Genomic DNA, 23,449 nt, shown 5'->3' with positions numbered 1-23,449 from the left:
CCATGATCTTAGTTTTCTGAATGTTGAGTTGCCAGAGTGGCATTTCAATTTATAAAGTTTTAGAGCTGGAAATTACTTTAGTGATTAACAATCTGTTCCCTCCTCTCCCTCCACACATTAGTTGCACAGTGGATACAGATAAGGCTAAATTTGATGATGTTACCACAGGGTCAAAAGGCCCCTTTTGTTGTTTATACTCTACTATCTCCACTTGGCTATAATCACCCTGTAGGCAAAGAGTTCATCAGATATTACCCTTGTTTCTGCCCTGAACCTCTCCCCAGTTCCCTGGTGGCTTAGATGGTAAAGAATCTGCCTGCAATGCAGGAGACCCTGGTTTGAGTCTGATCCCTTGGAGAAGGTAATGGCTACCCACTCCAGTATTCTTGCCTGGAGAATCCCATGGACAAAGGAGCCTGGCAGGCTACAGTCAGACACAAGTCCGGACCAAGAGTTGGATATGAGTGAGCGACTAACAGCGTCTGAAAATGGCTTACACATTTGGCAGTCACAAGCTATTTGATAATTGTTAATTGTTTTACTTACTTATTCATTTTTTTTTGCATGACCTTAGGAACTAATTAAATTGGACAACCATTTTCAAATGACTATAGAGAAAACCAAACCCAACATTTGTTTTTAATAACTGTTGTGTGGAGTGTTCAACCTGATTTACATAAAATTTACTTGGAGTTTTCTGTACTTCTTCCTCTAGGAGGCTAAATTTTCTTCTTCAAATTTAGTTGTGTTCTACTTAAAATATATACATATATATAATTAAAATACTTTGGGGGAAAAGTCTGATTTTCCCATAGATTACTTGCAAAAAAGAGAAATTATTGTCCATCACCAAAATTTCATATTCTCAATGATACAAATGAACTTATTTACACACAGAAGCAGACTCACAGACAGAGAAAACAAACTTATGGTTACCAAGGGGAAATGGCAGTAGGTAGAGGGATAAACTAGGAGTTTGAGATGAACAGATACACACTGTGCTGTGCTTAGTCACTCAGTCGTGTCCAACTCTTACCAAATATAAAATAAACAACAAGCACCTACTGTATAGCACAGAGAAGTGAAGCATTAGTTGCTTGGTTGTGTCTGACTCTTTGCAACCCCCTGGACTGTAGCCCACAGGCTCCTCTGTCCATGGAATTCTCCAGGCAAGAATACTGGAGTGAGTAGCCATTCCCTTCCCCAGGAGATCTTTCTCACCCAGGGATTGAACCTGGATCTCCCATGTCTCTTGCATTGTCAGGAGGATTCTTTATCACTGTGCCAGCTGAGAAGTCCATATATATATTAAATAATTAAGATATTATTATAAGCAAGTGTCCAACCAGCGAAATTCTTTTGATCGTCTCCTTCCAGCTTAAGGATAAAAAACAAAGCACTTAGATGCCTATCTGTTGTTCTCAGGCTCTCCTTTGACCCGTTTCTGGACTATTTCATCTTTGGTGCTTAGGTTTTGGGACAAGCCAAGGAGCTCTATTTATTCTCTGATTCACAGAGGAAGTGTAGGACAATGAAGAAAACCTGAGCTGCCCCATTTTCCTCTATCCAACTGTCTGGAGACGCTGGCCAACAGTACCGTGATCCTCACCGATTCTCTCTGAAGCAGATAAGTTCCATTTTTAGTAAGACTTTCCATTGTTTATGAGAGTTCAGGCTCCACCTGGTCAATGCTAAGAAGGTGACTACAGGGAGAGGTGATTCATTTACTCAAATTAGTATTGAGCACCCACCCTATGCCAAGCCGGGTTCTAGGTACTTGAAATTAATAGTGAGTAGGGCAAAGTTCTGCCCCCTTTTTGGTGGGGGAGAGGAACAAGAAACACATGAATGTATAATGTATTGTCAGGTATCAATTGCAGTCAGCACAACCAGTAAAAAACAAAGCAAGTTCGGTGGATAGAGACAAGGGGAACCGGCTGGGGGTGGGCGGGGCTTGCAGGAGACTGGGATGCCCAGGACTTCCCTGGTGGCTCAGAGCTAAAAGCGTCTGCTTGCGATGCGGGAGACTGGGGTTCAATCCCTGAGTCGGGAAGACCCACTCCAGTATTCTTGCCCGGAGAATCCCATGGACGGAGGAGCCTGGTGGATTACAGTCCACGGGGTCGCAAAGAGTTGGACACGACTGAGCGACTTCACTTCACTTTGGGGTGCCCGGCGGCCCCAGGTCTCAGTGAGCAGTAATTACAGAATGAACCTGGCACATTAATCCTTTAACCAGATCTACACATTAACAGCTCCCTAGTGGCTCAGTGGTAAAGAATCTCTCTCCCAATGCAGGAGACATGGGTTCAATCCCTGGGTGCGGAAGATCCGTGGGGAAGGAAACGGCAACCCACTCCAGTATTCTTGCCTGGAAAATCCCATGGACGGAGGACCGTGGTGGCTAAGGCTACAGTCCATGAGGTTGCAAAGAGTCTGTCACAACTTAGCAACTAAACATTTTAGTAAGCACTCCACGCATTATGATAACGAACACTGCAGCACATGCAGTCGCGGGGAATAGGCCTTTTGTTTTCTGCAGTTGAGGATGCAATTTATTACTGTTTTATTATTACAATGATTGTTCCTGTGTGTGTGTGTTAGTCGCTTAGTCATGCCTGACTCTTTGTGACCCTATGGACTATAGACTGCCAGGCTCCTCTGTCCAGGGGATTATCAAGGGAAGAATACTGGAGTGGGTTGCAATTTCCTCCTCTAGGGGATCTTCCCAACCCAAGGACTGAACCTTCATCTCCTGCATGGGTAATCGGATTCTTTACCACTGGGCCACCTGGGAAGTCCCTGGATAGAATGCTGCTGCTGCTGCTGCTGCTAAGTCGCTTCAGTCGTGTCCGACTCTGTGCGACCCCAAGACGGCAGCCCATCAGGTTCCACCGTCCCTGGGATTCTCCAGGCAAGAACACTGGAATGGGTTGCCATTTCCTTCTCCAATGCATGAAAGTGAAAAGTGAAAGTGAAGTTGCTCAGTTGTGTCCGACTCTTAGCAATCCCCTGGACTGCAGCAAACCAGGCTCCTCCGTCCATGGGATTTTCCAGGCAAGAGTACTGGAGTGGGGTGCCATTGCCTTCTCCGGGATAGAATGATACCATTTGTTAAAACAAAACAACAAAAAAAGGATTTATATGGAGTTCCTTGCATAGACTATTTTTAGGAAAATACAGAAGTGGTTAACAGTGGTTGTCTTTGGAAAGGGGAACTGTTTGGCTGGGAAACAGGGAGGAAGAAAGCCTTACTCCTACTTAATACCTTTTGATTCTTTAATATCATATTTAATGAGTGTAATTAACATTGGAATATGAATTGTATGAACTTAATTTTGAAAAAAATAACAGGAGAATCTGAAAGAATACATATAATTAACATCATATGGAACTTTCATTCTTGAATTATATATTTCTATAATGTTTAATAGTGGCTAGAGAGTAATTTTAGAAGTCATAATGAAGATACAGGAAAACAAAAGTGAGCATAAGCTTCTAGTTATTTAGTCAGAGAATAGGACTTACTATGACAGCTACTACAACCACCAAGTCATCTAAAAATGTATTTTAGCTTCATGTGACTTTATTCTATGCAATTAGGTACTATCTAATGCAGTCTACTCTACCTTATATGAATGCACAAGAACTCAGCTGTAGATTGAATTAAAATGGATAACAGTTTCTTTCATCTGGTCCTGTAACCATCTCAATCTTTGGCACAACAAAGATACAGTGAGGTCACTTGTCATTCATGTCGGTTATCGTTTTGATTACATGACATTTTCTTAACAGTTGTTTTAGAAAATTTAGAAATATCTTTTCTGTTTAAGAAAAGCTGTTAGACTTTTCAGTCTAAAATACAATATCAGCTCCTCAGGACCCGGGGGGAAGATGACAATAATCTCAGTAATGGTATCTATTTTCTCACTGCACAGTACAGTCAGCCACCCAGTTTCCCTCCAAATGAACACCAGGCTTTACTCATTGCTGAGTTTAGCTTGTTGCCTTACATCCTCCAGTACATCAATCCAAAGGTCAAGGGGCAAATCCTACACAGTGGCCTCTGTATTTTCCAGATGCCACATGGGTTTGGTGCTGACCCAAAAGGTTGAGATCATTCCAGGATTCCAAGCAATATTGGGATTGGTGTGTGAGCTGTGAGGGGCCATCAGTATCCTGGCAATAAGTTTCTTGGAGTTTATTGGATCTACCTATGTTGTCCAATAAAGTAGCCACTAGCTTTGAAATCGGAGAAGGCACTGGCACCCCACTCCAGTACTCTTGCCTGGAAAATCCCGTGGATGGAGGAGTCTGGTAGGCTGCAGTCCATGGGGTCACGAAGAGTCGGACACAACTGAGTGACTTCACTTTCACTTTTCCCTTTCATGCACTGGAGAAGGAAATGGCAACCCACTCCAGAGTTCCTGCCTGGAGAATCTCAGGGACAAGGGAGCCCTGTGGGCTGCCGTCTATGGGGTTGCACAGAGTTGGACACGACTGACATGACTTAGCAGCAGCAGCAGCTTTGAAATATGGCTAGCGGAGATGGAACTGTGCTGTAACTGTAAAATGCACATGGGATTTTGAAGACTTAAGACCAAAAAATTTTTTTTAAAAAGAACCCCAGCACCCATATGGGAGGGCTTCCCTGGTGACTCAGATGGTAAAGAATCCACATGCAACGAGGGAGACCTGGGTTTGATCCCTGGGTTGGGAAGATCCCCTGGAGGAAGGTATGGCAACCCACTCCAATATACTTGCCCAGAGAATCCCCGTGGACAGAGAAGCCTGGTAGGCTACAGTCCATGGGGTCACAAAGAGTCAGACACGACTGAGCGACTAAGCACAGCACATATGAATACAGCCATATGGGAAGAGCTAGGACTCTTCCCGTGGTGTCTGCGTGGAGTTCTGAAGTTGGCAAAGACCTTGGTGAGGGGTACTGTGTGTGTGTGTGTTTATTAATAACCAGTGAGGGGCAAGCTTGTGCTCATCAGCTCTCTTGGTATTTGCAGAATCACCATTTTTTACCCACCACCCAGTTAATAGTTTGAAAAGAAGCCTGGGGTGGGGTGGGATGGGGTGCTGGTGGTGAAGAGGGCATCCCCTTTCCTTATCCACCTAGAATTCTTTCCTTTAATACACTCATCTTTGTGAAATTTGAAGCCGACACAGACATTGGGATGGGCCAATCGTGGTACCCTACCTACAGGGACTGGTTCCGGAATGGGCACAGGACCCAAGTCCAACCAATCAGGAGCCTTCTCCAGGATGTTTCTGCAGAAGCTGAAGAAACGCTTATCACTTCTCACTTGTTAGGAGCCATTGTGACTTGGAAGCGGCCAGCAGCCATGTTCCCACCCAAATAGGGAAACGTGAAGACATAAAGTTCCATGGAAAGCCTTCTGAGTTGCAGAAGCCTGACTGTGTATGAGTCACAGTCCATCCTGGGCACATTCATCCATGAGGTCAGCTTCACCATTACTGTGATTTGGTTACTGGAGCCAGAGCTTCACTTTTCACCTTTTGAGTTAATTCACTATGTGTTTCTGTCACTTGCAATGAAAAGAAAATTGACAAGTATAGATAAATTTATGAAAAAACAAGACATGGGTGCTGTCCTCAGAAAACCTGTGATTCATATGGGAAGATAAGGACAATTACATAAGAAAATACAAAATATACTTAAGCATTACCTTGTACTCACTGCATGTCTATGGTGATCACAGCCATCAAATTAAGAGACACTTGTTCCTTGGAAGAAAAGCTATAACAAACCTAGACAGTGTAGTAAAAAAGCAGAGACATCATTTTGCTGACAAAGGTCCACATAGTCAAAGCTATGGTTTTCTGGTAGTTATGTATGAATGTGAGAATTGGACCATTAAGAAGGTTGAGTGCCAAAGAATTGATGCTTTCGAACTGTGATGCTGGAGAAGACTCGAGAATCCCTTGGACAGCAAGAAGATCAAACAAGACAATCCTAAAGGAAATCAATCCTGATTATTCATTGGAAGAACTGATGCTGAAGCTGAAGCTCCAATACTTTGGCCACCTGATGAGAAGAACTGACTCACTGGGAAAGACCCTGATACTGGGAAAGACTGAAGGCAGGAGGAGAAGGGGAAGACAGAGGATGAGATGGTTGGATGGCATCATCAACTCATGAGTTTGAGCAAACTCTGGGAGATAATGAAGGACAGGGAAGCCTGGCACGCTGCAGTTCATGAGGTCACAAAGAGTCGGACACAACTTAATGACTGAACAACAACAACCTATGCAGTGGCTAAATCTACTGTTAAATGTATGAAGAATATGCTAGAGTAGACAGTTGAGTGGTTTAGAACAATGGCCATTGGCTGGTTCCTGACGGGACTCAGAAGTTTCTAGCTCTTATTTTTCACAATTTCAAATTCTGAAAGTTAGTGGAATAAAGTGGAAAGAATCCAAGCTTCAGAGCCAGACCTGGGATGAAATCTGGGTTTCAGAGAGTAAAGAATCCTCCTGCAATGCACGAGAGCCAGATTCAATCCTTGGGTCAGAAAAGATCCCCTGGAGAAGGGAATGGCTACTCACTCTAGTATTCTTGCCTAAAGAATCCCATGGACAGAGGAGCCTGGCAGGCTACAGTCCATGGGGTCGCAAATAGTTGGACACAACTGAGCAAGTAAACACACAAGTCTGGAGGTAGGGTAACTTTGAGGTGAGTGAATTCAGTGGCTCAATCGTGTCATCACCAGCCCTGGTTCTTCAGTCCATCCATCTTGTTTCGGTCACAGAGTCATGCAGTTATTCCAGGCATCACACCCAGGAAACATCAAATCCAGAGAGTCTGTCTTTTCAGTGTCCCTTTAGGAGTTCAAATGAAAGCCTTCTCAGAATGTCAACTCCAGCTCTTCCTGCCCTCTCATCTCATTAGCCAGAACAGAGTCACGTGTCAACGTGCAAACTAATCACTGACAAAGGGAATAACTCTGATTGTTTTAAATTCATCAGGACTTAAAAACTTGAAAGGTGGCCTAGGATTGTCTTCCTCTGAAGCATGTAAGGAGTGGGGCAAGGAAGTGTGTTATATACTGAACACAGCTGAGGCTTCTATCTAACTGCAAGCCATCAGCAGAACCAGTAAACACACTGTCCAAGGCTCCCCTTGCCTGAGCCCAGGCACGGGGGGATAGACGGGGACAGGAAAGCTCAGAAGGCAGGCACAGGTATAGGAGGCCATGTCATAATTAAAGGCTCTGACTAGAACCCTGGCTGTCACATAAGGACATTGTGAAGAGTGAAGGGTTAATAACAGTTAGCACTGAAAGCAGTCCTATATACCAGGCATTAAAAATATATTATGTATTTATTAGGCTAGGCCAGATCTTAATTGCTGCACACAAACTCTTAGTTGCTGCGTGTGGGATCTAGCTCCCTGACCAGGGATTGAACCCGGATCCCCTCCTTAGTCTTAGCCACTGAACCACCAAGAAAGTCCCATACCAGGCATTGTGTTAAGTACTTTTCAAGGATGATTTTGTTTAACCCTCACAAAACCTTTATGAGGTTTTGCAACCTTCTACGTTTTATGGAAACTGAAGCTTGAAAGAAATAACTGGCACAAAGCGGGCACAGGTGTGAGCCCTGGAGCCAGGCTTCGAAGTTGGATATGTGATCCTGGAGCCCTTGTCCTTGAAAATGAAGTTGTCCTGGTTTAAGAAGAACAGTGATGAGCTCGCTGTTCCTACCATTCCTCCAATCCCCCATTCAACAATAATTTGTGGGCTTCCCTGCTGGCCCAATGGTGAGAGTCCGCCTGCCAGTGCGGGGGACACAGGTTTGATCCCTGGTCTGGGAAGATCCCACATGCCATTGAGCAGCTAAGCCCGTGCACCGCGCCTTCTGAGCCCGTGCTCTAGAGCCTGGGAACCGCAACTACTGAGCCCAGGCACCACAACTACTGAAGCCCGAGAGCCTAGAACCTGTGCTCCGCAACAAGAAGCCACCGCAATGAGAAGCCTGCACACCACACCTAGAGAGCAGCCCCCACTCCCTGCAACTAGAGAAAAGGCCACGCAGCAATGAAGACCCAACACAGCCAAAATTTTAAAACATTATTTAAAAAATAAAGCAACAATTTGTGACGCACCTACTAACATCTTGCAGGAGACAGAACAGTGGCCATGGTCCCTGTCCTCAGGCAGCTTAGTCCTCACTATCTAATCTTCAGTGTTTACAGGACATCTCCCTGGAGGTATCCTGAGTCAGCACTGACAGCAGAAGAGAGTCTGAGCTGGAGACACTGCTTTGGAAATGTAGCTAGGCTGTAGCCAAGACAATAGAAGATGATTTTAAAACAAATACTGCATGGTAAGCACACACATTATTTATGTGTGGAATCTAAAAGAGTCAAACTCGTAGAAACAAAGAGTAGAAAAGTGGTTGTCAAGTGCCAGGTTGGTAAAAGAGGACAAATTTTCAGCTCTAAGACCTAATAAGGTCTGAACATCTAATTTACAGCATGGTGATATAGTTAATAACACTGTATTGTACAATTGAAATCTGTTAAGAGAGAAAAATATTTTCACCAAAATAAAAAGAAAAAAATCAGGCCAATATGTGACGTGACAGACGTGTTAATTAACTTGACAGTGGAGATTCTTTCATAACATATATATGCATCAAAATATCAAATTGTGACATTAATCACACTTGAAATATGTAACAATTGTATCCGTCAATTATACCTCAATAAAGCTGAAAAAAATTGTGATTAAAAAAATTCTGAAGTGATGAGTAATTAAAGAAAGCCCTAGGAAAGCCATTTAAGTGTTGTCCTGGTATTTATATTCTCAAAAAAATAAAACAATCAGTTCAGTTCAGTTCAGTTGCTCAGTCATGTCCGACTCTGCAACCCCATGAATTGCAGCAAGCCAGGCCTCCCTGTCCATCACCAACTCCCGGAGTTCACTCAGACTCACGTCCATCGAGTCAGTGATGCCATCCAGCCATCTCATCCTCTGGCGTCCCCTTCTCCTCCTGCCCCCAATCCTTCCCAGCATCAGAGTCTTTTCCAATGAGTCAACTCTTCGCATGAGGTGGCCAAAGTACTGGAGTTTCAGCTTTAGCATCATTCCTTCCAAAGAAATCCCAGGGCTGATCTCCTTCAGAATGGACTGGTTGGATCTCCTTATACTCACCTATTATTAGCACCAAGTTTCTGAAATTCTTAAGGAAAACTAGTCATGTAAAATCTGAAAGACTTTAAATAAACTTGAAACAGGTTATCAAAGACATGGCAACAATGCTTTAAAAGTACTTTAGTCACTGCAGCAGTCACTATTAATGGGTTACTTTTTGACCATTTCATTTATTTCTTGCTAACAAAACTCCAATTTTATTCCTGTATCTGGTGGCCATGTGAATCAAGGGACCATAAAGGGCCACTCTTAACCAGTTTAAGTCGAGCAGAGTGATTCCATCCACTAGTTCAGACACTGGTGGACAAGGCAATTCTGAACAGTGAGATATGATAAGTTTTGTGGGGGACTGCTATATGCTCCTGCTGATAAGCTGCATGGGTAGAAACAGCCCTTTTTTCCCATTCCATGTAGTCACTCGACATGTGATACTGGGATCTGTGGCAGCCATCTTGTGACCATGAGGAGAGCTGATCTGAGGTGGCAGAACTGAAAGAAAGCAAAGCTTTTTATTTCTATTTTATTCTTTATTGCATCAGGTCTTGGTTGCAGCACAAGGGATCTTTAGATGCTGCGTGTGGGATCTAGTTCCCTGATCAGGGATTGAACCTGAGTCTCGAGCTTTCGGAGCGGGCGTCTTAGGCACTGGGCCACCAGGGAAGTCCCGAAGCCTTTGTTATTGAGCTGCTTAATTTTTGAACCCTGGAACAACCCAACCTCTGTCCTTAAGTGATGATACATTTTTCTTACTTAGAAGTGTATGAAATCATTTTTGAGTCTTTTATTATTTGCCTCTCAAAGCATCCTAAACGACATTGTCACTTATGTTGCCCTATTTATATAGAATGGTAGCTGATCAAGCAATATCTTAAAAATAGTCTAAAAACAATCCTTTTGTTTTTAGCAAGGCTTCTCTTAGAAAATATAAACTCAATGAGGCTTTCTTTTCTGCTTATCTGGTACCCTTGTACCTGCCGAAAAATGTATAGCTATTTGCAGATCTATGTTAAAAGGTTACATGATGTAGCTGCAAATATTCAGTTATTTAGTTACTATTTATGTTCCTTAATGGGTGAAAAGTGCCTTTATGCATTTTTGGTAGTTCTAACTTCAGAAATCTGGATCTATTACATACCTCAAGCATAGCATTTTATCATGTGTTCGATTATGACCAGGGCTCACACTGTCCCTTTTACAGAGACTAATTTTAAAAGAAAACCATCTAACGATTGAAAGTTTTTTGTTTTTGTTTTTTACATCTAACTGTCCTGATGGTAAACTCCAGGTTATTGCTGGTTTATTTGAAAGACCAAGAAAGTTAATTGTTGATATTTGTGCTAAGGGAATATAAAGATGAAGCATTCTGGGACTTCCCTGGTGCCAGATTTCCCAGGCAAGAATACTGGAGTGGGTTGTCATCCTTCTCCAGGGGATCCTCCCAACCCAGGGATCAAATCCTGGTCTCCTGCATTGCAGGCACATTCTTTACCGTCTGAACTACCAGGGAAGTTACACTTACATCTTATCAAAAACAATTGTAGATCCTGGGACAATGGATTATTTTTAACATGAGAGCCTAAAATCACACACTTACACAGTAACCATAACTACTGATTACTCTGTTACTTGAGTAGCAAAGGATTAAGCTCTCAGTTTCGATCTATTAAGAGTGGAGTTATCTTCATTAGTATACCATCCTTTGAAAAAGTACAAGCTGGGATCAAGATTGCTAGGAGGAGTATCAATAACCTCAGATATGCAGATGACACCACCCTTAGGGCAGAAAGCAAAGAACTAAAGAGCCACTTGATGAAAGTGAAAGAGGAGAGTGAAAAAGATGGCTTAAAACTCAACATTCAGAAAACTAAGATCATGGCATCTGGTCCCATCACTTCATGGCAAATAGATGGGGAAACAATGGAAACAGTGAGAGACTTTATTTTTTTGGGTTCCCAAATCATTGCAGATGGTGACTGCAGCCATGAAATTAAAAGATGCTTGCTCCTCAGAAGAAAAGCTTGACCAACCTAGAAAGCATATTAAAAAGCAGAGACATTACTTTGCCAACAGAGTCTGTCTAGTCAAAGTTATGGTTTTTCCAGTAGTCATGTATGGATGTTAAGTTGGACCATAAAGAAAGCTGAGTCCTGAAGAGTTGATGCTTTTGAACTATGGTGTTGGAGAAGACTCTTGAGAGTCCTTTGGACTGCAAGGAGATCCAACCAGTCCATCCTAAAGGAAATCAGTCCTGAATATTCATTGGAAGGACTGATGTTGAAGCTCAAACTCCAATAGTTTGGCCAATTGACGTGAAGACCTGACTAATTTGAAAAGACCCTGATGCTGGGAAACATTGAAGGCAGGAGGAGAAGGGGACAACAGAGGATGAGATTGTTGGACATGAGTTTGAGCAAGCTCCAGGAGTTGGTGATGGACAGGGAGGCCTGGCGTGGTGCAGTCCATAGGGTCGCAAAGAGTCGGACATGACTGAGCGACTGACCTGAACTGAAAAAATTCTCATATAACAAACACTTGGAAACAGGGCTCCCCCAGTCTTGGTTGGAAAAATAATTTAAATAATTCTTCAAAACTACCTAGTTCTTCTGCCATGAAGTAAATGAAGATGCCCATGGTCCCGTGAGACTGAAACAAGTCCTTTTCAGAGAAAACCATGAAAAGGATAAAAACTCAGAATCCCGTGTTTACCTCAGGAGTGTTCTCTTACATTCCCATGGCTACCACATCACCAAGCTGTAACAGTTTTGTGCACATCATTCTGTGCTTCTTGTTGTTGTTTAGTCTCCAAGTCGTGTCCGACTCTTTGTGACCTCATGGACTGCAGCCCACCAGGCTCCTCTGTCCGTGGGATTCTCCAGGAAAGAATGCTGGAGTGGGTTGCCATTTCCTTCTCAAGGGGATCTTCCCAATCCAGGGATCAAACCGGCTTCTATTGCTTTGGCAGGCAGATTTTTTACTACTGAGCCACCAGGAAAGGCCCATTTCCTGTTTACCAATCCAGGACAAACCCCCTAGTTTGATTTGCAACAGCACATTCAACATAAGCCATCATGGTGACCTTCTCTACTCCAAGGAATTTAACCTTGACCTCCAGTCCACTTCAGCAACCTACCCCAAGGCCATATCCTTGAATTGGTCTTCTCTCAGAACTACTCCAATTTGGGGAGCTTAAACATTCTAATCCTCTTTTCTCTCCAAATTTCTACTCTCTAGTTGTCTCCCATCCCTGGAGGCAGCTGATATAATGGGCAAATAAAACATGGGTTTGGGAACCAGAGAGAACCAGGTTTAAGTATTGGCTCTACCACTTGCGAGCCGTGTAGCCTCAGGCAAATGACTTTTTATTTCTGAGCCTCACATTCCTCATGTATGAAAGGGGAAAAATCCGATTTTGCAGGATTGTAATGTGGGTTATGAGCCTGGGACTAAAAGGCCCTTGCAAGACACTGAGCTGATGCTCAGAAAATCTGGTTTCTCCCCTCTCCTCCATTCTCTTTAGTACTCACACCTACAACCGTGTTCTCAGAGCTCAAAGAGAAGGCAAGTCCAGGGACCTTTCCAGTCTCTCATCCCTCCCTGGGCTTCCAAGTCCTTTTATTACCTCCTCCCTCTGACATCCCACCACCTGGTCCTGGTGAGCACTCACTCCTAGGGAAACGCCACACTTCCGTGGTTCATTCTTGCTTCCAGGCTGCTGAGGGCTTTCAGACTGACAGGGAAGTCCTAGCCATTTCTGTTTTTGAAGCTTCTAGGCAAGCTTCTAGGCCCACTCCAGTACTCTTGCCTGGAAAATCCCATGGATGGAGGAGCCTGGTGGGCTGCAGTCTGTGGGGTTACTAAGAGTCGGACACGACTGAGCGACTTTACTTTGACTTTTCACTTTTATGCACTGGAGAAGGAAATGGCACCCCACTCCAGTGTTCTTGCCTGCAGAATCCCAGGGATGGAGGAGCCTGGTGGGCTACAGTCCATGGGGTCGCGAAGACTTGGACACAAGTGAGCGACTTCACTTTCACTTTTCACTTTCATGCATTGGAGAAGGAAATGGCAACCCACTCCAGTGTTCTTGCCTGGAGAATCCCAGGAACGGGGGAACCTGGTGGGCCGCCTTCTATGGGGTCGCACAGAGTCAGACATGACTGAAGTGACTTAGCAGTGTATTTATAAAGGAAGCGGGAGTGGGGAGAAAGGAGGGGAAGAGGAAGAGGAAAGGGGAATAGGAGGAGGAGACCAAAAAGTTCGAATTGTAGACTATTTAAATGTTTGCATTTGGGGAAAATCCTTTCTCCAGAAACTCCATTAACATAACAAGTGGCCACATATCACCTAGGAGAGTTTGGAAGCGTTCCTCCTTCTCTGTCTTCCGGGCATTTCCCTGGGCTCTCCCACAGAACAACCTTAAAGGGGTTGCTTCTGCACTTCCAACTAGGGAGGCCTAGGTCAAGTGCTGCCAGTGACAGCGCGGGTGAATTTGTCTAAAAGACTTCTGGAGACTGAGGCTGTCTGCTGCATTCCCTGATAGAAGCTTGTGGTCGTTTAGTTGCTAAGTCGTGTCTGACCCTTGCATTTCCACGGACTGTAGCCCACCAGGCTCCTCTGTCCATGGGATTCTCCAGGCAAGAATACTGGAGTGGGTTGCCATTTCTTTCTCCAGAGGATCTTCCCCACCCAGGAATCGAATCCGGGTCTCCTCCATTGCAGGCAGATTCTTTACCGACTGAGCTATGAGGGAAGCCACTATAGAAGCTTATTTAGAGGCAAAGGTATCATTTTAGCATCCATATGCTGACTCATTTCTTAATTGATGCATAGAGAGCAGGTGAAGTCTTCTCGGTTCCCTTAAAAATTCTAAAGTTTGTATTTATTATAACAAATTAAGTTTTTAATAGTACAAACAGTGCATTATGTGGTGATCATTTTGTAATCTATAGAAATAGCAAACCACTAAGCTGTGCACTCGGAACTAGCATAGTGTTGTGCGTCGATTATATGTCAAAACAAACTTATAGGAAAGGGGGTGGGGGAATTAGATGAAGGTACATACAACCTTCCAGCTACACAATAAACAAGTACTGTACAACATGACTAATATAACTGACACTGGGAAGTGGCAACCCGTTCCAGTATTCTTGCCTAGGAGCCCGGTGAGCTACAGTCCATGGGGTCGCAAAGAGCCGGACACGGCTGGGCAGCTAAGCACACAGCCATATGTTATAGGTTATATATCAAAGTGGTTAAGAGAGTAAATCCCAGGATTTCTCAGTTCAGTTCAATCGCTCAGCACACCAGGCTTCCCTGTCCATCACCAACTCCTGAAGCTTGCTCAAACCCATGTCCATTGAGTCAGTGATACCATCCAACCATCTCATCCTCTCTTGCCCTCTTCTCCTCCTGCCCTCAGTCTTTCCTAGCATCAGCGTCTTTTCGAATGAGTCAGTTCTTTGCATCAGGTGGCCAAACTATTGGAGCTTCAGCTTCAGCATCAGTCCTTTCAATGAATATTCAGGACTGATTTCCTTTAGGGTGGACTGGTTGGGTCTCCTTGCAGTCCAAGGAACTCTCAAGAGTCTTCTCCAACACCACAGTTCAAAAGCATTAATTCTTCGCTGTTCAGCTTTCTTTGCAGTCCAACTCTCACCTCCATATATGACTCCTGGAAAAACCATGTTTTTTTCAGTTTTTCCAGGATTTCTCATCTGAAGAAAAAACATTTTTTTCTCTTTTTAAAAAAGTTTGTATCTTTATGAGATGGTGGATGCTCAGTAAACTTTTGGCAATCATTTCATGATATATATTAGTCAGATATCCTGCTGTACGTCAATTGTTGTTTAGTCACTCAGTCGTGACCGACTCTCTTATGACTGCATGGACTATATATAGCCCATCAGACTCCTCTGTCCATGGGATTCTCCAGGCAAGAATACTGGGGTGGGTTGCCATTCCCTTCTCCAGGGGGTCTTCCCCACCCAGGGATCGAACCTGCTTCTCCCACATTGGGAGGTGGATTCTTTACGGCTGAGCCAATTACATCTAAATAAAACTGGAAGGGGAAAAAAATACAAAAGACGGGCACCCTCTCAAATATATACATATAGTGCATTATGACTGTGCTATCCATGTGCTAGAGAAATTGAAATAAAAATCGCTGTGTACTCTAGGTTCTCTAGGTAGTCTGATCTTGAAGACTGCAGCACAAAACACTGTCCAGTGAGTATTTTATCCTGTCGTGGTAACGTTTTCGATCTGCGGATGATTCATTGTTTTGGTCACTTGGTTGGGGTGTGGGGCTCACCTGTTTGGTCAAACACTAATCTAGATGCTGTGAAGGTACTTTTTATTTAAATTTGGAAGACTGAACAGTGGCCAAGTACTGGAAAAGGTCAGTTTTCATTCCAATCCCAAAGAAAGGAGATGCCAAAGAATACTCAAACTACCGCACAATTGCACTCATCTCACATGCTATTAAAGTAATGCTCAAAATTCTCCAAGCCAGGCTTCAGCAATATGTAAACCATGAACTTCCACATGTTCAAGCTGGTTTTAGAAAAGGCAGAGGAACCAGAGATCAAATTGCCAACATCTGCTGGATCATCGAAAAAGCAAGAGAGTTCCAGAAAAACATCAATTTCTGCTTTATTGACTATGCCAAAGCCTTTGACTGTGTGGATCACAATAAACTGTGGAAAATTCTGAAAGAGATGGGAATACCAGACCACCTGACCTGCCTCTTGAGAAATCTGTATGCAGGTCAGGAAGCAACAGTTAGAACTGGACATGGAACAACAGACTGGTTCCAAATAGGAAAAGGAGTACGTCAAGGCTGTATATTGTCACTCTGCTTATTTAACTTCTATGCAGAGTACATCATGAGAAACGCTGGGCTGCAAGAAACACAAGCTGGAATCAAGATTGGCGGGAGAAATATCAATAAGCTCAGATATGCAGATGACACCACCCTTATGGCAGAAAGTGAAGAGGAACTAAAAAGCCTCTTGATGAAAGTGAAGGTGGAGAGTGAAAAAGTGGGCTTAAAGCTCAACATTCAGAAAACTAAGATCATGGCATTGGGTCCCATCACTTCATGGGAAATAGATGGGGAAAGAGTGGAAACAGTATCAGACTTTATTTTTGGGGGCTCCAAAATCACTGCAGATGGTGATTGCAGCCATGAAATTAAAAGATGCTTACTCCTTGGAAGGAAAGTTATGACCAACCTAGATAGCATATTCAAAAGCAGAGACATTACTCTGCCAACAAACGTTCGTCTAGTCAAGGCTATGGTTTTTCCTGTGGTCATGTATGGATGTGAGAGTTGGACTGTGAAGAAGGCTGAGCGCTGAAGAATTGATGCTTTTGAACTGTGGTGTTGGAGAAGACTCTTGAGAGTCCCTTGGACTGCAAGGAGATCCCACCAGTCCATTCTGAAGGAGATCAGCCCTGGGATTTCTTTGGAAGGAATGATGCTAAAGCTGAAACTCCAGTACTTTGGCCACCTCATGCGAAGAGTTGACTCACTGAAAAGACTCTGATGCTGGGAGGGATTGAGGACAGGAGGAGAAGGGGACGACAGAGGATGAGATGGCTGGATGGCATCACTGACTCGATGGACGTGAGTCTGAGTGAACTCCGGGAGTTGGTGATGGACAGGGAGGCCTGGCATGCTGTGATTCATGGGGTCGCAAATAGTCGGACACGACTGAGTGACTGAACTGAACTGAACTGAACATTTAAATCAAGACCATTCCTGTGGAAAAGAAATGCAAAAAAGCAAAATGGCTGTCTGACGAGGCCTCACAAATAGCTGTGAAAAAAAGAAGTGAAAAGCAAACGAGAAATGAAAAGATATAAGCATCTGAATACGGAGTTCCAAAGAATAACAAGGAGAGATAAGAAAGCCTTCCTCAGCGATCAATGCAAAGGAATAGAGGAAAACAACAGAATGGGAAAGACTAGAGATCTCTTCAAGAAAATTAGAGATACCAAGGGAACACTTCATGCAAAGATGGGCTTGATAAAGGACAGAAATGGTATGGACCTAACAGAAGCAGAAGATATTAAGAAGAAGCAGTAAGAATACATAGAAAACTGTACAAAAGAGAGCTTCACGGCCAAGATAATTACGATGGTGTGATCACTCACCTAGAGCCAGACATCCTAGAATGTGAAGTCAAGTGGGCCTTAGAAAGCATCACTACGAACAAAGCTACTGGAGGTGATGGAATTCCAGTCGAGCCATTTCAAATCCTAAAAGATGATGCTGGGAAAGTGCTGCACTCAATATGCCAGCAAATTTGGAAAACTCAGCAGTGTCTACAGGACTGGAAAAGGTCAGTTTTCATTCCAATCCCAAAGAAAGGAGATGCCAAAGAATGCTCAAACTACCACACAATTGCACTCATCTCACATGCTAGTAAAGTAATGCTCAAAATTCTCCAAGCCAGGCTTCAGCAATACATGAACCATGAACTTCCTGATGTTCAAGCTGGTTTTAGAAAAGGCAGAAGAATCAGAGATCAAATTTCCAACATCCGCTGGATCATCGAAAAAGCAAGAGAGTTCCAGAAAAACATCAATTTCTGCTTTATTGACTATGCCAAAGCCTTTGTGTGGATCACAATAAACTGTGGAAAATTCTGAAAGAGATGGGAATACCAGACCACCTAATCTGCCTCTTGAGAAACCTGTATGCAGGTCAGTAAGCAACTGTTAGAACTGGACATGGAACAACAGACTGGTTCCAAATAGGAAAAGGAGCACGTCAAGGCTGTATATTGTCACCCTGCTTATTTAACTCATATGCAGAGTACATCATGAGAAACGCTGGGCTGGAAGAAGCACATGCTGGAATCAAGATTGGCGGGAGAAATATCAATAAGCTCAGATATGCAGATGACACCACCCTTATGGCAGAAAGTGAAGAACTAAAGAGCCTCTGGATGAAAGTGAAAGAGGAGAGTGAAAAAGTTGGCTTAAAGCTCAACATTCAGAACACTAAGATCATGGCATTGGGTCCCATCACTTCATGGGAAATAGATGGGGAAACAGTGGAAACAGTGTCAGACTGTATTTTTTGGGGCTCCAAAATCACTGCAGATGGTGATTGCAGCCATGAAATTAAAAGATGCTTACTCCTTGAAAGGAAAGTTATGACCAACATAGATAGCATGTTAAAAAGCAGAGACATTACTTGGCCAACAAAGGTCCATCTAGTCAAGGCTATGGTTTTTCCAGTGGTCATGTATGGATGTGAGAGTTGGACTGTGAAGAAAGCTGAGCGCTGAAGAATTGATGCTTTTGAACTGTTGTGTTGGAGATCCAACCAGTCCATCCTAAAGGAGATCAGTCCTGGGTGTTCATTGGAAGAACTAATGCTGAAGCTGAAACTCCAATACTTTCGTCACCTCATGCGAAGAGTTGACTCATTGGAAAAGACCCTGATGCTGGGAGGGATTGGGGACAGGAGGGGAAGGGGAGGACAGAGGATAGATGGCTGGATGGCATCACCAACTCGATGGACATGAGCTTGAGTGGACTCAAGGAGATGGTGATGGACAGGGAGGCCTGGGGTGCTGCAATTCATGGGGTCGCAAAGAGTCGCAGATGACTGAGCAACTGAACTGAACTGAGCTGAACATTTAAATCAGTGAACTTTCAGTAAAGCCGCTTATCCTCCATAACATGGGTGAGTTTTCAATTAGTTCCTTAAATGTAAAGACTAGAAGGAGGCGTTCAACCTCCAGACTGCCTTTGGACTCAAGACTGCAAAGTCAGTGCTTGTTAGAAATTCCAGTCTGTCTGCCAGGTCCTCATGATCACATGAGCCGATTTCTCAGACTCTCTTTCTCCCTCTTTCGGCCTTTCTCCATCATTCTTTCCCACCCAGGTCCTTTCTTCTGTGCTTTCCCCAAATTTCAGTCATTTATCACAGGCTGGCTGGTGTGTTTATACCTTTTTTCCTGTCCACGTATGCCTTTAAAGACTATGCAGTGCCATATTTTCCTTGATTGGGAATTTCCTATATTGGACAGTCATGTTACTTGAAATACTCTCTGAAAATGTCAAATCCTTGGTGGTGGTGGTTTAGTTGCTCAGTCAAGTCCGACTCTTGCAGCACCATGGACTGTAGTCAACCAGGGTTCTCTGTCCATGGGCTTCTCCAGGCAAGAATAATGGAGTGGGTTGCCATTCCCTTCTCCAAGGGATCTTTCCGAACCAGGGGTGGAACCTGGGTCTCCTGCATTGCTGGTGGCTTCAAATCCTTAAAGTCTCTCAATTATTTGATTCAATTGTCAATCATATGCACCACAATCCTCATAAGCAGACTAAAAATGTATGCGTGTGCTGCTGCTGCTAAGTCGCTTCAGTCGTATCAGACTCTGTGCGACCCACCAGGCTCCCCTCTCCCTGGAATTCTCCAGGCAAGAACACTGGAGTGGGTTGCCATTTCCTTCTCCAATGCATGAAAGTGAACAGTGAAAGTGAAGTCGCTCAGTCGTGTCCGACTCTTCGAGACCCCATGGACTGCAGCCTACCAGGCTCCTCCGTCCATGGGATTTTCCAGGCAAGAGTACTGGAGTGGGGTGCCATTGCCTTCTCCGATGCATGTGCTAATAATACGCTATCATGAGCCTTTTCAAAAAAGTGATTAAAAGTCACCCTGTGTGCTTTGTCATCTTTTTTGCCTCACTAATTTCCTGTTTCTAAGTGAGAGTAGAGATAACTGAGTAAATTGTTCCAGCCACAGGTTTACAGACAAGGAGATAGATTTTGTGACCTGTGGTTTTCAGTTCTTTAGATTTCCCCCCATTCATTCAGAGCTTCACTTGTTATATGCCCGTTGGATATGACTCAGTTGTCAGTCCTCAGTGCAAACTGATCAAGCTGTGACAGGATGGACCTGAAGAAAGGCATGACAATGATCCTGCTCATCTCTGTCACCTTCCTGGAAAGAGCTTGGGAGAAGATACCAGTCCACTCTCATTAAAGACTTCCTGGGCTGCTCTCCATCCTCTGTACTGCCAGTCCAAACAACGGCCCCCTTCATTATTCTTGACTCTATTTTATGTGTCAGCCCCCAGATGTCTGAAACTATAATTAATTTCACTCTATGTCTTATTAGTGCTTCCCTGGTGACTCAGGTGGTGAAGACTCCACCTCCATTGTGGGAAACATGGGTTTGATCCCTGGGTCAGGAAGATCCTCTGGAGAAGGGAATGCCAACCCACTCCAGTATCCTTTCCCAGGAAATCCCATGGACAGAGGAACCCAGTGGGCTACAGTCCATAGGATTGCAAAGTGTTGGACACAACTGAGCAACTTAACACTTTCACTATGTCTTATTATACAGAAAAGCCTCATCGATTTTATATTGAATATAGTATATTTAATTATTTCAAAGAAGGAAATCTACTGGCCAGAAGTGTGCTGTGTGCCTCTTGTAAGATCTGATTTCACCAGAAAGCTTTGCTGTCACAGCCAATCATTTCTGATGTCAAAGTTAACACTCATTTACATGATAATACAACAATAGCATTTAACGCCTTTCATCAAACCAGATTGTAAACACTAATTAGTTATACTCTATTGCATTCTGGTGGGGTGCAGTAATGATGCTTGTTTTATTGATACTGAAGCACAGACAAGAAACAAGTGCCTTGCCCAAGGCTGAGAAGACAATGTCAAAATTGAGGTGATGACCCTTGTGCCCTGTCCACTAGACCTCTCTGGACTCAAGAGCATAAATTTTTAAACTAGTACCAAGATCTCATATAATGCAATGAAAAAGTCCTGCCATATCAGCTGTTGCATTTTTGTCTGATACATTTAAATAAAAATTTCTAAGCATTAAATATTTAAGAAGAAAAAAATTTAATGAAAAGGGGGAACATCTCAGGTGCCTGACGCTATGACATCATGGCCTAATTCTCTCTAAAAAGCTGTAATTTCAAAATAAATTCAGCTCTTGCATCCCTAGCACAGTACATCACCATGCTGGGCAGACCAACTCAACTGCATTGAGGCAAAAGTCTTCTTGCTCAAGCACAAGTTCAGCCCTCAGAAGGTTGTTGTTGTTCAGTCGCTAAGTCATGTCTGACTCTTTGGGATCCCATAGACTGCAGCATGCCAGGCTCCTCTGTCCTCCACTATCTCCTAGAGTTTGCTCAAATTCATGTCCATTATGTCAATGATGCTATCTAACCATCTCATTCTCTGCCGCTTCCCTCTTCTTTTGCCGTCAATCTTTTCCAGTATCAGGGTCTTTTCCAATGAGTCGGCTCTTCCAATCAGGTGGCCAAAGTACTGGAGCTTCAACTTCAGCAACAATCCTTTCAATGAATATTCAGGGTTGATTTCCTTTAGGATTGAGTGGTTTGATCTCTTTGCAGTCAAAAGGACTCTCAAGAGTCTTCTCCAGCACCACAGTTTGAAAGCATCATTTCTCCAACTCTCAGCCTTCTTTATGATCCAACTCTCACATCTGTACATGACCACTGGAAAAACCATAGCTTTGACTCTATGGACCTTTGTCGGCAAAGTGCTGGCTCTGCTTTTGAATTGCTGTCTAGGCTTATCATATTAAAAGCTTTCCTTCCAAGGAGCAAGCGTCTTTCAATAAAGAATCTGTCTGCAATGCAGTAGACCTGGGTTCGATCCCTGGGTTGGGAAGATCCCCTGGAGAAGGGAAAGGCTACCCACTCCAGTATTCTGGCCTGGAGAATTCCCGGGAGTTCATGGGGTTGCAAAGAGTCAGATACAACTGAGCAACTTTCACTTTCAACCAAGAGGTTGTGTTAGTCACTCAGCCATGTCCAACTCTTTGCTACGCTGTGGACTGTAGCCCGCCAGGCTCCTCTGTCAGTGGAATTCTCCAGGCAAGAACTGGAGTGGGTTGCCATTCCCTTCTGCAGAGGAGCTTCCTGATCCAAGGATTGAACCTGGATCTCCTGCATTGCAGGCAGATTCTTTACCATCTGAGCCATCAGAGAAGCCCATCCTCAGGAGGTTACTGGGGCCATATTTCCTGGTGATAGACTGCCTGATCTAAACATGTGATCTCACCAACAGTTGAACGGAATGGTGATGCCTCACTGTACATAAAATTCTTGGCTTGTTAAAATTCTGGATACAATTTACTTTTAAAATCATGGACTGATTTTTTTTCTTTTCTTAAAAGGGGCTTCCACAGTGGCTCAAATGGTAAAGAATCTGCCTGCAATGCCGGAGACCCAGGTTTGATCCCTGGATCAGGGAGATCCCCTAGAGAATGGAATGGCAAACAACTCCAGTATTCTTCCCTGGAGAATTTTATGGACAGAGAAGCCTGGTAGGCAGTCCATGGGATCACAAAGAGTTTGACATGACTGAGTGACTTTTCAAAAAATTATTTATTTATTCTGACTGCACTGGTCTTAGTTGTGGCAGGCTGGCTCTTTTTAGTTGCGACATGTGGGATCTAGTTCCCTGGCCAGGGATCAAACCCAAGCCCCCTGCATTCAGAGCTCAGAGTTTTAGCCATGGGACCACCAGAGAAGTCCCCATGGACTGATTTTCTTCGCATTAAGATTATTTCTAAGAATGGTTCGGAAGCCTTGCTTTTGAGCTGTAAATGGGGTAGTTTGGATCAACTCCAGAGCTAAAACTTGGCATGCCTGCCAATCTAACCACCAACAGGAGTTTCTGTTCTCTCAGTGGTTGAAATGAAAATGTTCAAATTCTAGAAAAAAAAAAGCCTTCAGAATGTGACTTTTACAAGCATAAAACCAGTTGTATTTCATTTGGGATAGTTCAAAATTCCAGAGGCTCCAAAGATAGACACTTATAAAATGATCAAATGATAAAACTTATAAAATGGTGTTGCTAAAAGTGAGTTAAATTTCCTCACCAAAATACATATAGTGGGTCAACTTGCTGACTTTGGTCTGTAATCTACAAAATGGGGATATTTGCATTATGCCCAGCTCATGAGTATTTTATCTATAATACTAAACGTTGGACAACTCATTAAAAGTGCTTCATTGAAAAATGTATTTTGAGAAGCCAAGTGAATGAGGCACGGCATTAGATGTGTATGGTCCCTGTCTGTATTTGCCTGTAGCCCTGCGTATTGTTGTTGTATTGCTGTTGTTTAGTCGCTCAGTCGTGTCCATCTCTTTTGCGACCCCATGGATGGTAGCCTGCCAGGCTCCTCTGTCCATGGGATTTCCCAGGCAGGAATGATGGAGTGGGTTTCCATTTCCTTATAG

General features: G+C 43.6%; 1 protein-coding gene across 1 annotated transcript in view; it reads right to left on the bottom strand.

Annotated features, from left to right (window-relative positions):
- Window positions 1–23,449, bottom strand: part of KCTD1 (potassium channel tetramerization domain containing 1) — a 215,225-nt gene that overhangs the window by 144,237 nt on the left and 47,539 nt on the right. The gene's annotated exons all lie outside the window — the stretch shown is intronic.

The sequence above is a fragment of the Bos indicus x Bos taurus genome, chromosome 24, assembly GCF_003369695.1.
Source record: "Bos indicus x Bos taurus breed Angus x Brahman F1 hybrid chromosome 24, Bos_hybrid_MaternalHap_v2.0, whole genome shotgun sequence".
In the NCBI taxonomy this organism is placed as follows: Eukaryota; Metazoa; Chordata; class Mammalia; order Artiodactyla; family Bovidae; genus Bos; species Bos indicus x Bos taurus.
This window is presented reverse-complemented; position numbering and strand designations above follow the sequence as displayed.